Below are 12826 nucleotides of genomic sequence, written 5' to 3'. Positions count from 1 at the left end.
TGAGCTCAGAGGTACACGGCTCAGCGGCTGCTGATCCTATAACCTATCCAAGCGGTCAGCGTGTTTATTCTAATCTAGGAATGTGATGCATGATAGAGTGAGGTGGGGGGGCAGCTATAGTACAGGAGGGATGCGGTGCACCTGTTGTCTGAGCTCCTCCGCTGTGTAAGAAATCTGCTGCCCAGCGGCTGCACTCAGTGGACCTCTGGGAGTAATGGGGAGGGCAGGAGCTGGGGGACACAATGCTGCTGGCTGTGGGGGCGTCTTCAAACTTCAACGCGTTTCGTCCTGGTTGTGGACTTTCGTCACAGATATAGTGTAAGTGACTGTGTAGTAGGTATTGGCGGCGTGTAAATAGCTTGTTGGAGGCGTAAGCGTGTGGGAGGTGTAAGCGTGTGGGAGGTGTAAGCGTGTGGGAGGTGTAATCGTGGGGGAGGTGTAGCGGGCAAGGACCAGATGATATAGATGTCCATGTATGATCAGGGGGAGTATCTAGAGGAGCCTATAGGTGGCTATTGTAAGGGCTGTCGGACCGCGCTGCAGCTGTAAGCGGTGGACTCAAACAGTTGATCGCAATCTACCTGTCACGTGTACCAGAGGGTTTTCAACCGGATCCTGGTAGTTCAGCCGGGATTGGCGTTACTCTCGCTAGGGGCGCGGAGTCTAACAAGTGAAAGGTGTTCACCAGTGATTCCCGCAAGGGAATATGGGCTTTTGCAGCTTCCACTTGCAGATCACGGTCCCCTAAGGAAGTTCCCAGTGAAACATAACAGACGGAGCGTAGAATCAGTTAGTAAAAGACTTGCCACTTGATACCGGTGATTAGCCAGAATGTTCAGCAACGTTGCCACTTGGGAGTGGAAATAGTAGGGAAGTACTGCAACGTAGTCACTCGGAAGCTGGTTTGCAGAAATAGAATAAAGTTGCCACTTGGAGGTGCTGACCGGAACTTCGATAGAGTAGCCACCTAGAGGTGGTTTTCCCAGAGAGATAGCAGTTTGGAAACTCGGAGGAGAGCAAAAACACAGGAGCTGTATCCAATACTAGAGTCAGGGACTGACTGAAAGAACCAGCATTGAGTTCTGGTCAGAGGGGGTAGATATAGTTCAGTTCCTATTAGGCAGCCAATAGAGGGCAGTGAGAGCACAGAAAACAGCTAGACAGTTCTGCGCATGCGCAGAACCACTGAGCGCCGAACGGAAGAAGGGGAGAGACAGCGCTGGATGGTTGAAGGGGAAGAGCGTTTCTTCCCGACGCAAGCGCCCTTTTTAATGTGTGTTCATGAGGTAAAATTACCTCACGAAAATGAGTTTGAGCCTTCAACTCGTAAATTTAGCCTTTACTACCCCTCCCACGGCGGGAAGGGGGGATGATGGAAGTTAACTGACTTCACTATTCTAATTTTTTTGTCAAATAATGTCAGTATACCAAATTTCAGGTCAATTGGATGAGTCCTTTCTGAGAAAATAGTTACCCAGGTAAGTGACTTTTACTTAATAGGAGGGATCCTGATGGAGGAGGCCTCCGGGGTCAGCGGACACAGGCGCCGGCTCCCGGGGAGACAGCGGAAGTCCGGCGTGTGACACTACCAGTAGATCGTGGTTGCCTGTTTGGTCGATCTCGTTCAGTTTACAAGGTCACTTTAATAAGGTCTAAGTGTTGTGTTAATGGACATTCAATTACATTACGCATGTGCACAGTGACTTAGTGGCCAGCACTTCTGCCTCACAGCAATGGGGTCATGAGTTCGATTCCCTACCATGGCCTTATCTGTGTAAAGTTTCTATGTTCTTACCGTGTTTGCGTGGGTTTCCTCTGGTGCTCCGTGTGCTATAAAGAAATTGAAATTACCATACAACAGTTTATATTGTCTTGTGCAAGTTCCATTACTCTGGTGTAAATGTTCTTCAGATTGCTGTCCTCACACTGCCTGCTCTTACTGTGCACTTCCTGCTTTAATATAACACCTATTTCTGCAATAAGAACAAGCAGAGCTAGAGATCATATTCTCTATGTTTCCTTCCCATCACCTCTTCCCTCCTCCTTGGACAGATCAGTAGTAACAGGGGAGATCTGTAGAGACCATCTGCAGCTATGCCGCACCTCATACAGCAGGTCCTCAGTCTGTCAGTGTCTCTCTGGTGTGAGAGGAGCTATACCCAGTGATCAGTATTATGGAGGTATTCATGCTTATACATAAGCATGGGCAGCACGGTGGCTCAGTGGTTAGCACTGGGGTCATAAGTACAATTCCCGACCATGGCCTTATCTATGTGGAGTTGTATGTTCTCCCCGTGTTCGTGTGGGTTTCTTGGGGTGGTCCGATTTCCTCCCACACTCCAAAAACATACTAGTAGGTTAATTGGCTGCTATCAAAATTGACCTTAGTCTCTCTCTCTCTGTCTGTCTGTGTGTTAGGGAATTTAGACTGTAAGCTCCAATGGGGCAGGGACTGATGTGAGTGAGTTCTCTGTACAGCGCTGCGGAATTAGTGGCGCTATATTAATAGCTGATGATGATGAAGGGCATAATACAGTATTAGATACAAGTGCAGGGTACAATATACCAGCTGATAACTCCCGTACGGCTCTCGCCTTCACTTTGCAACAAATCCTGTTTTCTACGGGACCCTCAGCTGCCCACATGGATGTGCTGGTGCTTCTAGCCCCGCTGCCAGGTAAGAGACGGTGCCATATACAGGATGTATCTGTCACATAGTGTCACAGCCATTTCTAACACGTTCACCTATCTGTTCTGTCACACACATCTGTACTGGCACAGTCACATTAGATATCTATCTATCTATACACATAAATATGTAACACACAAACATATAAATACATTAAATAAACATACATAATGTAGAATTTTTAAGGCTAGAAGCAGCTAGACACCAATATAAAATCTGGCATCATTATTTTTATTATTTGATTAAAAATGTGTGTTTTATATTATTTTACATTTCATTGCTTAGTTGACCTAATGAATATTATGTTGCATACTATGTTATATGAGGAGCAGGAGGGACTCACTATGTTGCTGGGATTAGGGGGCGATGGTTGGGGACTTACTGGGTCACTTCTTAGAGATCATTCTGTCTACGTGTCAGAGGGAGACTCGGAACAGTGACTTAAGGTTGTGATATAAATGTATAATACATAGTATAATGTAACATATGGGGTCTGTGTGGCTGCAGGAGGACTCTTGGGCTTAGTACGTTGTAGGCGGTGGGACCCCTGAGTACTGAGTGTAAGAGGAGACTGGGAATGTGACAATGTCACATGGGCAGTAGACCCTACGCTGTACCTACCATGGAATGGGGTCTATACTGTGACAATTACACATAGATAGAACACAGTATAGTGGATGGTGCGAGGGGGACTGTGGATGGGCAGACATGGGTCACTGTGTCCTTCAGTAAGAACTGTGTGTGTATATGGAGGTGTTTATGGATGTGGATCTCATGGGAGGTGGTCTGAGGAATAACCACTGGGGGCTTTGCAGCAGGACCCAGTCAGACACTGGCTGTGGGGACTGATGGTGCTGACATGTAGGGTGGGAAGGGACATAAACTAATAGTCTATGTGATATGTATAAGGGGATGGATTCTGTATGAGGCCCTGATGGCCGGGAGGCTGCACATAAACATGGGGGAACTATATTATTACCTCAGCCTTGTACAGGGCCCGGATGTTGTACAGACTGAGGGCGGCGCTCCAGGCTCTGACATGGCGGCTGAGGAGGATGTGGCCACGCCCCCTGGGCAGTGTAAGTTGTTGTCAGGGGCGGAGATATATCTATAAGACCAATAGTTGTGTAGGACTAAGGGAAAATGGCCGCCGCTGTCCTGCACTGAGGACAACAGTTATATAAAAACTTACTCTACCGATTAAATTGTTACCAAACATATGTAGGTTATGTATCTAATAGACATCCATCTAATATGGGCGAGGGGGATAGTTACAGCGGGAAGTGTGCTTTACACAGATGAGGGGGAGGACTCTGTAGTTTTAATTATGAGAAAAATATTTTTAATATCTTTATTGTCCTCAGTACAGGGCAGCGGCGGCCATTTTCCCGTAGTCTCCCACAACTATTGGTCTTATAGATATATCTCCTCCCCTGACAACAACTTACACAACACAGGGGCGGGGCCACATAATCTCTCAGTCGCCGTTTTAGGACCTGGACCGATACATCCGGGCCCTGTATAAGGCTGAGGTAATATCTCCCTATAATAACATATCAGACAGCGGGAATTACCCCCCTAGAGTTACCCCATGTTTATGTGCAGCCTCCCGACCATCAGGGCTTCATACATGCGGCTGAGCTCTCACATCAGCTGCTACATAATCCTCATTGTGCTGCAGTCAGCAGAAGGCTGTTAGTAATAGCAGAGCTGGTTATTATACTGGTAGAGCTGTGAGAGACTTAATACCCAGACCAGCTACACCCCATATACCACAGAGGAGCTCACACACCATGACTAGTCCCCATCCTCCTCCTTCTACCCCCATTACCCCACATCCCCCTACTATCACCTCCTACCCAACCACCCCTCACCAAGTGCCCCTAACACATAGCTTGTCTAGTGCTGGAGACTAGCTCCCATCCCTCTCCTTCTACCCCCATTACCCCACATCCCTCCTACTATCATCTCCTACCCAACCACCCCTCACCAAGTGTCACTAACACATAGCTTGTCTAGTGCTGGAGACTAGCCCCCATCCCCCTCCTTCTACCCCCATTACCCCCCATCCCACCTACTATCACCTCCTACCCAACCACCCCCTCACCAAGTGCCACTAACACATAGCTTGTCTAGTGCTGGAGACTAGCTCCCATCCCTCTCCTTCTACCCCCATTACCCCACATCCCCCTACTATCACCTCCTACCCAACCACCCCTCACCAAGTGCCACTAACACATAGCTTGTCTAGTGCTGGAGACTAGCCCCCATCCCCTCCTTCTACCCCCATTACCCCACATCCCCCTACTATCACCTCCTACCCAACCACCCCTCACCAAGTGCCACTAACACACAGCTTGTCTAGTGCTGGAGACTATCCCCCATCCCCCTCCTTCTACCCCCATTACCCCACATCCCCCTACTATCACCTCCTACCCAACCACCCCTCACCAAGTGCTACTAACACATAGCTTGTCTAGTGCTGGAGACTAGCCCCCATCCCCCTCCTTCTACCCCCATTACCCCACATCCCCCTACTATCACCTCCTACCCAACCACCCCTCACCAAGTGCCACTAACACATAGCTTGTCTAGTGCTGGAGACTAGCCCCCATCCCCCTCCTTCTACCCCCATTACCTCACATCCCATTACTATCACCTCCTACCCAACCACCCCCTCACCAAGTGCCAACTTAATATCAATCCTTCACTAATACTAGTTCGAGACCTTCCATGGAAACGTTATTATGCTTAATTGTAATCATGTCGTTGTTATTATCTGTATCTGTCATAATACTTATTGTAGTCATGTTTGTCATATCCGTAAGATGATTGTCCGGCACTACACAATCTGTGACGCCTTCTAAATAAACAATGATGATGATTACTTGGATAGTATGATCTCTATGTTGTGACCCAGTAGCTCCAGAACTATTGCCCTAATCCTAGCAATTTAATTTTAAAAGGATATGTATCGCACTAGGTAGACAGATCCTCTTTTCACCATAACCATCCCTAATTCATATAATGATTTAATCAATCTGTGTTGTTATGGTTTGGAGGACAGGTGCACCCACACATTGTATCAACTTTTAGTTTGTGAAAGAGAGAAAAGAATTGTGATAAAGGGGCACTCTTAGTCTAAATTAAAATGTATAAATCTTTATTAATATACATTAAAAAATGTCCCTGTATATGGAACACTCCTAGTTAGTAAATACAATTGAAAAATAGCGAAATATTTAAAAGATGAGAGCAATAATGTAATGATTGTGTTAGTAGCTGCTAAAAAGGTAGTTAACTACTCTAGCACGTCGCTAATTAGTGTATGTGAAAAAATATTTTAATTCTGATAAACATATATAATATTCCAACACTACCTGCTATGTATATATAATATAATAGATTAACAAATTGAACTACAAGGATATTGAGTCGGTATAGACAATGAAGTAGCGGCTTATACTAACAGCTCCTCTCTAATCCTTCTTAATTGGTATGAATAAACAATCTCTGTTTGTATTTGGTAATTCAATTAGACTGATTCAGCTATACTCTCCCTGTTATACATAAAAGATTAGCTATTAGCGCTTTGAACTTTGTGTTGTAAACTCAATAGTTTGCTGATATAGCGATTAGGCTAACAGGATAAGCTTTAAGGCTTTGCAGGATAGCTGAATCTTATAAAGTAAATATCTATATAAATAAGCAGGAAAGCAGCGCACTACACTGCAACGCGCGTTTCGCTATCTGTCTTGAGAAACGCGCGTTGGCAATGTAGCAAGCCCACAAACTTCAGTAATACTAAAGTCCCAAGAATTGGGCACAACAATGTAACTAAACACACCAACAACATCCTATTTTCTCCATCATCCATTCTGGGGGACACTGCTACAATGGGGTATGAACAGAGGACCAGGTAGCTGCCCTACACAGTTGATCCACAGAAGCTCCATGATGAGCAGCCCAGGACGCCCCCAACGCTCGTGTAGAATGCGCCGTGAGAACTCTAGGCACAGAACGATTCGTACTGATATAAGCATGCCTAATCACACATTTAAATTAGCGAGCAATTGTTTGTTTGGTAGCTGGCCATCCTCGTTTCGAAGAATCGTAAAGTACGAGAAGGGAATCCGTTTTACGACACGTGGAAGTCCTTTCCACATATATCTTTAAAGCCTTAACTACATCCAGACCAGAAGATGCAGGAGTAGAAGCAGAATGACGCGAAGAAGACATTTCTTCACGAAAGGCCGGAAACACAATGTCTTGATTAACATGGAAACTAGTAACCACTTTAGGCAAAAAGGATGGAATGGTCCTGAGGACAGCTCTGTCCTCATGGAAAATCAAATAAGGATCCCTACAGGACAAGGCTCCTAATTCCGATACCCTTCTAGCAGAAGCGATGGCTAAAAGGAAGACCACCTTCCATGTCATAAATCTGATATCCGCCAATTGTAGAGGTTCAAATGGAGGACGCTGAAGAATATCAAGGACTAGATTCAAGATCCAAGGAAACCAAGGGAGGGACATGGGGAGGCTGAATATGCAGTACTCCCCTGAAGAAAGGTACGAACATCCGGTAAAGAGGCCAAATGTTGTTGGAAGAAAATAGAGGGCTGAGACTTGCACCTTTAGAGAATTTAACCTAAGACCTGTTTCCAGACCATCCTGGAGAAAGGCTAGAAACATGGGCAGGCTGAAAAGTGCTGGGTCAGAACACTTCTTTTCACACCATTGTATGTAAATCTTCCACACTCTATGATATATCTTAGCAGATACTGGCTTACGAGCTTTCATTAGGGTATTCACTATTCTCAATGAGTAACCTCTTGATCTCCAGAGACTGGCCTCAATAGCCATGCCATTAAAGCCAATCGAGTTAAGGCCTGATAATGAAAAGGACTTTGACTGAGAAGATCGTGTCTGAGTGGAAGAGGCCAACCTCTTCCTACCGCCATACGTAATATGTCTGCAAACCAAACTCGCCTCGGCCAATTTGGCGCCAATAGAATTACCGGAAGATGTTCTACTCTGACTCTTCGTAGTACCTGAGGAATCATCGGGATTGGGGGAAATAGGTATCCCAGGCCGAAATCCCACTTCAATGACCTCACATCCACTGCTGCCGCCAGATGGTCCCTGGTTCTTGCGCAAAACCTCGGTATGCCATTAAATCCAGGTCTGGAAGGCCCCATCTTTAAACCAGTTGTTGAAAGACCTGCGGATGTAGAGACCATTCCCCTGCAAGAATTACATAATCTGCCTCCCAGTTTTCCACTCCTGGAATAAAGACCTCGGATATCGCTGGAACCCAGGTCTCTGCCCAAGACAGGATCTGTTCCGCTACCTGCATTGCTCCTGCACTTTTTCTTCCTCCCTGCCGATTCACGTACGCCACTGCCGTGGCATTGTCTGACTGCAGACGAACCGGCTTTCCTTGCAGGAAGGATTGTGCTCCTTGAAGGCCTAGCAACATCGCTCGCAATTCAAGAATATTGATCGGCAAAAGAGTCTCCCTGATGGACCAGAGTCCCTGCAGCCGAAGATGGAGGACCACTGCTCCCCAGCCTTGCAAACTGGCATCCGTAGTCACTACTATCCATTTCACTAGAGCAAAGGACTTGCCTACTCGCATGATGGTCCGGAATGAGCCACCAAACCAGAGAATCGCGAGACTTCCTGGAGAGGTGAATCACTTGAGACTCCAAATGCTTTGGAGACCCCAACCATTGCTTCAGAAGATCCCACTGGAAGGCCCGTGAATGGAATTGACCATAGGGAAGGGTCTCGAATGCTGATACCATAAGTCCTAAAACCCGCATCCCCAGCTTCATTGAGAGGCAAGGATGATTCCAAAGCAGGTGGACAGAGTTCTGAATGGAGCAAATCTTTTTCTTTGGGAGAAAGACCTTCTGTAGGGTCGTGTCCATCAGAAGACCTAAAAACACCATCTTTTCTGACGGCTGAAGAAACGACTTTGGGTAAGTGACTATCCAGCCATGCCGCTCCAAAAAACTCAGGGCGAGGTTCAGGTGTTGAGATAAGATCACCTGTGAGGGAGCTTTGATGAGTAAATCGTCCAGGTATGGAACTATTTTCACTCCCTGGGCACGCAAACCTGCTGTCATCACCGCCATGACTTTCGTGAACACTCTGGGAGCAGTTGAAAGACCGAAGGGAAGAGCCCGAAATTGAAAGTGCGAATTCCCTACGGTGAAACGAAGGAGGGATTGATGTCCTTCCCAAATTGGAACATGTAGATATGCGTCTCGAATGTCTATAGACACTTGAAACTCCGAGGGTTCCAATCCATTGATTACCGAGCGAATTGACTCCATACGGAATTTTGTTACTCGAAGATGAGTATTGAGGTTCAAGATCGGTCCTGTTTGGGCACCACAAACAGGTTTGAGTAAAACCCTTTTCCCTTTGGTTTTCCGGGACCCTGCAAAATGACCCAGGTGGAAAAAAGAGAAGTCACTGATTGAAGCATTGACCTTCTCTTGATGCAATCGCAAGGTAATTGGGTCCAGAATTTTTTTTTGAGGAGGAGGACCCATAATGTCCAAAAAATAACCTCTGGATATTATCCACAAATACCCACACATCCTTGGTGGAGGCCACCCATTGGTCCCTGAACAAACAAAGGCGACCCCCCCCCCCACCCCTGCAGCTACTAGGAGAGGGGCAATCCCTTCATGCGGAAGATTTATCTGAGGATTTGGAAGATGGACGCCTCTTAGAATAGGAGCCTCTTCCCTTTCTGAGAAAATCCCTTGTTAGAGAGAGGCTTCCCCTTACTGGAAGATTGCCCCCCTGAGACTGAATTCCCACGAAAGGACTGATGAAAGGAACCAAAATGTGAAGTCCTGGGCTTAGGTGCATTAACCGGCAGAAAAGATCTTTTGCCTCCGGTAGTTTGAGTGATCATATTATCCAATTCAGGACCGAAGAGAACGGACCCTGAAAATGGAAGAGCCTCTAAAGATCTTTAGACTCCAGGTCGGCATTCCACGAACGAAGCCACAGCGTTCTCCTGGCTGCGACTGCCGAAGCAGACACAGAGAAAGAAATGGAAGCTGAATTTTGGGCTGCCTCATAGAGGTAACCAGACATTTCCTTAAGGTGAAGAGCCAAGGGGGGCAATTCTGAATCTTGTAATCCAGAAGCTAATTGATCAGCCCAAGACTCCATAGCTCTGGCCACTCACGCGGATGCGAACAAAGGCCTAAAGGATGTGCCGGCCGCCAGGAAAAGTTTCTTAAAAACCCCTCTAGCCTACGATCTGTAGGATCCTGAAGGACCGCTGCGCCAGGAACCTGCAGAGTAGTATGATGGGCTAGTCTAGCTACCGGAGTATCAACTTTGGGTAGTTGTTCCCAACGAGATACCTCCTGCTCCTGTAGAGGATAAAGCATAGAATACCGGCGAGGCACGGTAAACTTCTTATCCTGTTATTTCCATGCTGATTCAGCAATTTCTGTAAGCTCAGCTGAAGACGGGAAACAAACAGTCTTAGGTCTGTTTCGTTTAAACAATCCCTGGGCAGGAAGGGATTGTTCCTCCTCCATTCGGTCAAGGGAATCTGAATCTTCCCCTTCGCCTTCCTCACCAGATGAACCCTCTGATTCAGACAGCAACAGAGGATGAGAAAGACGAGCACGTTTTGCCCTAGGGTCTGAACGTGAGGAAGAATCTAAGAAACTGGTCAATCGGTCTAAACGCTTCCCCAGAGCGGAAGACCAAGCAGGTTCAGGTTGACAAGTCTAAAATGTAGAGGACTGTGATTGAGATAAATCGTGCCCTGCATCATCCACGGCATTAACCACATTTGCAGAAGTAGCCAAAGCAGAACCAGCGTTTACACTTAATGAAGCAGAGCTAGTTTCTGCTTGTTTATTGATAATTTGGGCGAGTAAAAAACAGACTGTGCCAGAGAGGAAACCCACGCAGGCTCCTCCACTGTGGCGGAAGGACCACCCCGGGGCTGCACGCCCTGGGACCCCGCTTCACACTGCGCACAAAGAGCCTCCTGGTCCAACTGTCCCCCTGGCAATTTAGCCGAACATTTAGAGCAGGTAAAATATTGAACACGGGCACTCTTTCCTTTATCCGACATTGTGACTGTTAAAGGACCTGTGGTAGCGCCTCACATGCGCGCGCTATCCTTTAATTATATTCTTAGATACACTCGCTATAAAACTCGCACTTTTATGCACTTTTCCTTACACAGTGTTGCCTTACTCAGTCTTTTGACCACACTAAATAACACAAGTTTTACAGAACTATTTATCCAATAAACACTGTATCTCAGCAGTACTTCACAGTATATATTCGTTATAAATAATCAATACTCACAACATATGTATGTATTTAAATCAAAGTATTTTACTGTTAACACAGAAAAGCTTGTATTCACAATTCACACACATATCATAACGTTGTTCAACATAACATAGTATATAAATATAACATTAACCCTATGTTCACCACCGTTATTCCTTACACTATCCTAGCTTTGCATATGTATCCTTAATAAGAATCAGTATTTATAAAATTGATTTAACTATCACAGATATCAGACAATAGCTACACAGTTATATGTATATAAATAGTTAAATCCACATTACAAATACACATATAGCTCTATGGGTATATATATATTATTGATACTTATCAAGTCCTTGTATCCTCGGTCCGATTCTTATCTGCAGTGTAGGGAACGTTCCTGTAGTATAGAATCCTTTCTTGTAGCTTAGTGTAATATATATATAGTAGGGTGTTGTAATCCTATAGATGTTTTCTGCAGTGTAGTGTATCCCTAGTGTAGTGTATCCGTAGTGTAATGTATCCCTAGTGTATGTCCTGCAGTGTAGTGTAGAGCTCTTTGTCAAGGGGCAGCAGGCATCCAGAGAGAGAGAGAGGGTCCCGGGTCTGGACTTTTATAGTCCAAACTTGGAAAAACCCAGCCTCCCAAGTAACAGCATGTGTGTGGTGATTCACCACACACACATGGAGCTTCTTGGGTCCAGGGATGATGATGTCATCACCACTGTCGGTTCTACCCACTATGTATGTGTCCAGCAGTAAAAAGCAAGTGACCCTTCCAGTGTCCCAACACCCTCCTTTGTCTCAGGCTTCAAAGCTGTTATCTGAAACTGACCAGAGTTGTGTGGGGGGTTTTACAAACACATGCAAAATAGCTAATCTTGCCATGTGGCTGGGAGGATGGGAGATACTTTTGAACAATGCATGAAATGGCTTGAGAATCATATCATAGGAGAAGGTTCTTCAACAGTCCCCCTGTTGTCGGAAAACCGACACTACAAGTAAGAAGTTACCTGTCCCTAGATTTGGTGGTGAACTAAAAAAAAATAAAGAGAGAGGGAGAGAGAGAGACCCCGATAATTTTCAACTCTCTCTTCCTCTCCCTACCAACTATGGAGGAGATAAAAAAAAACCTCTTATGTTATTGGCGCACAACAGGAAAAAAACCTCCTAGAGGGGGAACCATAGTGGGAAAAAAAACCACCCTTTCCCCGAGGGTGTGAAGAGCAGGAGAGAAGAAAGGAGAAGAGGAAAAGAGAAAAAGGCACAAAGGAATAATAAAAAAACAAAGACATTCATGTAAAACAGATCCCATGCCTGCAAAGTCCATGATGCCTGCAAAGTCCATGATGCCTGCAAAGTCCATGATGCCTGCAAAGTCCATGATGCCTGCAAAGTCCATGATGCCTGCAAAGTCCATACCCCCCCTTTCCTTAATAGTTCATCATTTGTTGTCCTTTAGTCTTCATGTGTTACTAATACCAATATAATGAGAACTATTATGGGATGAATGAGAAAATGATACTTTGGCATCATATTCCAGCTTGATTGTAGCTTGATTCCCAGAAAGTTTCTGCAGTATGTCTTCTTCCTTCCCGAAGTCGAGCAGCCAATTCTTGAGTTCTGGACCAAAACCAAGCAGGATTTTCTGAAGCCACACAGTAGTATCTGGATGGGTACCTAGTCGCTTCTCTGGGGTTGCTGGTGTTCTTCCTATCTCCTCCGCTACATCCACACCTACAGTGGGAGAAAGAGTAAAATATGCTCCTCGGAGGAGTGTCCCTCTTGGAGCGCTGTTAGTTG

At 45.8% G+C, this 12826-nt stretch overlaps 2 protein-coding genes across 5 annotated transcripts in view; one reads left to right on the top strand and one right to left on the bottom strand.

Annotated features, from left to right (window-relative positions):
• The window catches only part of LOC142108564 (uncharacterized), a 625828-nt gene that overhangs the window by 26227 nt on the left and 586775 nt on the right, over window positions 1–12826 (bottom strand). The window lies entirely within an intron of this gene.
• LOC142108571 (uncharacterized) overlaps window positions 4152–12826 on the top strand; it is an 83247-nt gene continuing 74572 nt past the window's right edge. The window contains exon 1 of the mRNA XM_075192340.1: window positions 4152–4221. The gene's annotated coding sequence lies outside the window, so the exon portion shown is untranslated. The remainder of the gene's footprint in view (window positions 4222–12826) is intronic.

Source organism: Mixophyes fleayi, chromosome 12, assembly GCF_038048845.1.
Source record: "Mixophyes fleayi isolate aMixFle1 chromosome 12, aMixFle1.hap1, whole genome shotgun sequence".
In the NCBI taxonomy this organism is placed as follows: domain Eukaryota; kingdom Metazoa; phylum Chordata; class Amphibia; order Anura; family Limnodynastidae; genus Mixophyes; species Mixophyes fleayi.
This window is presented reverse-complemented; position numbering and strand designations above follow the sequence as displayed.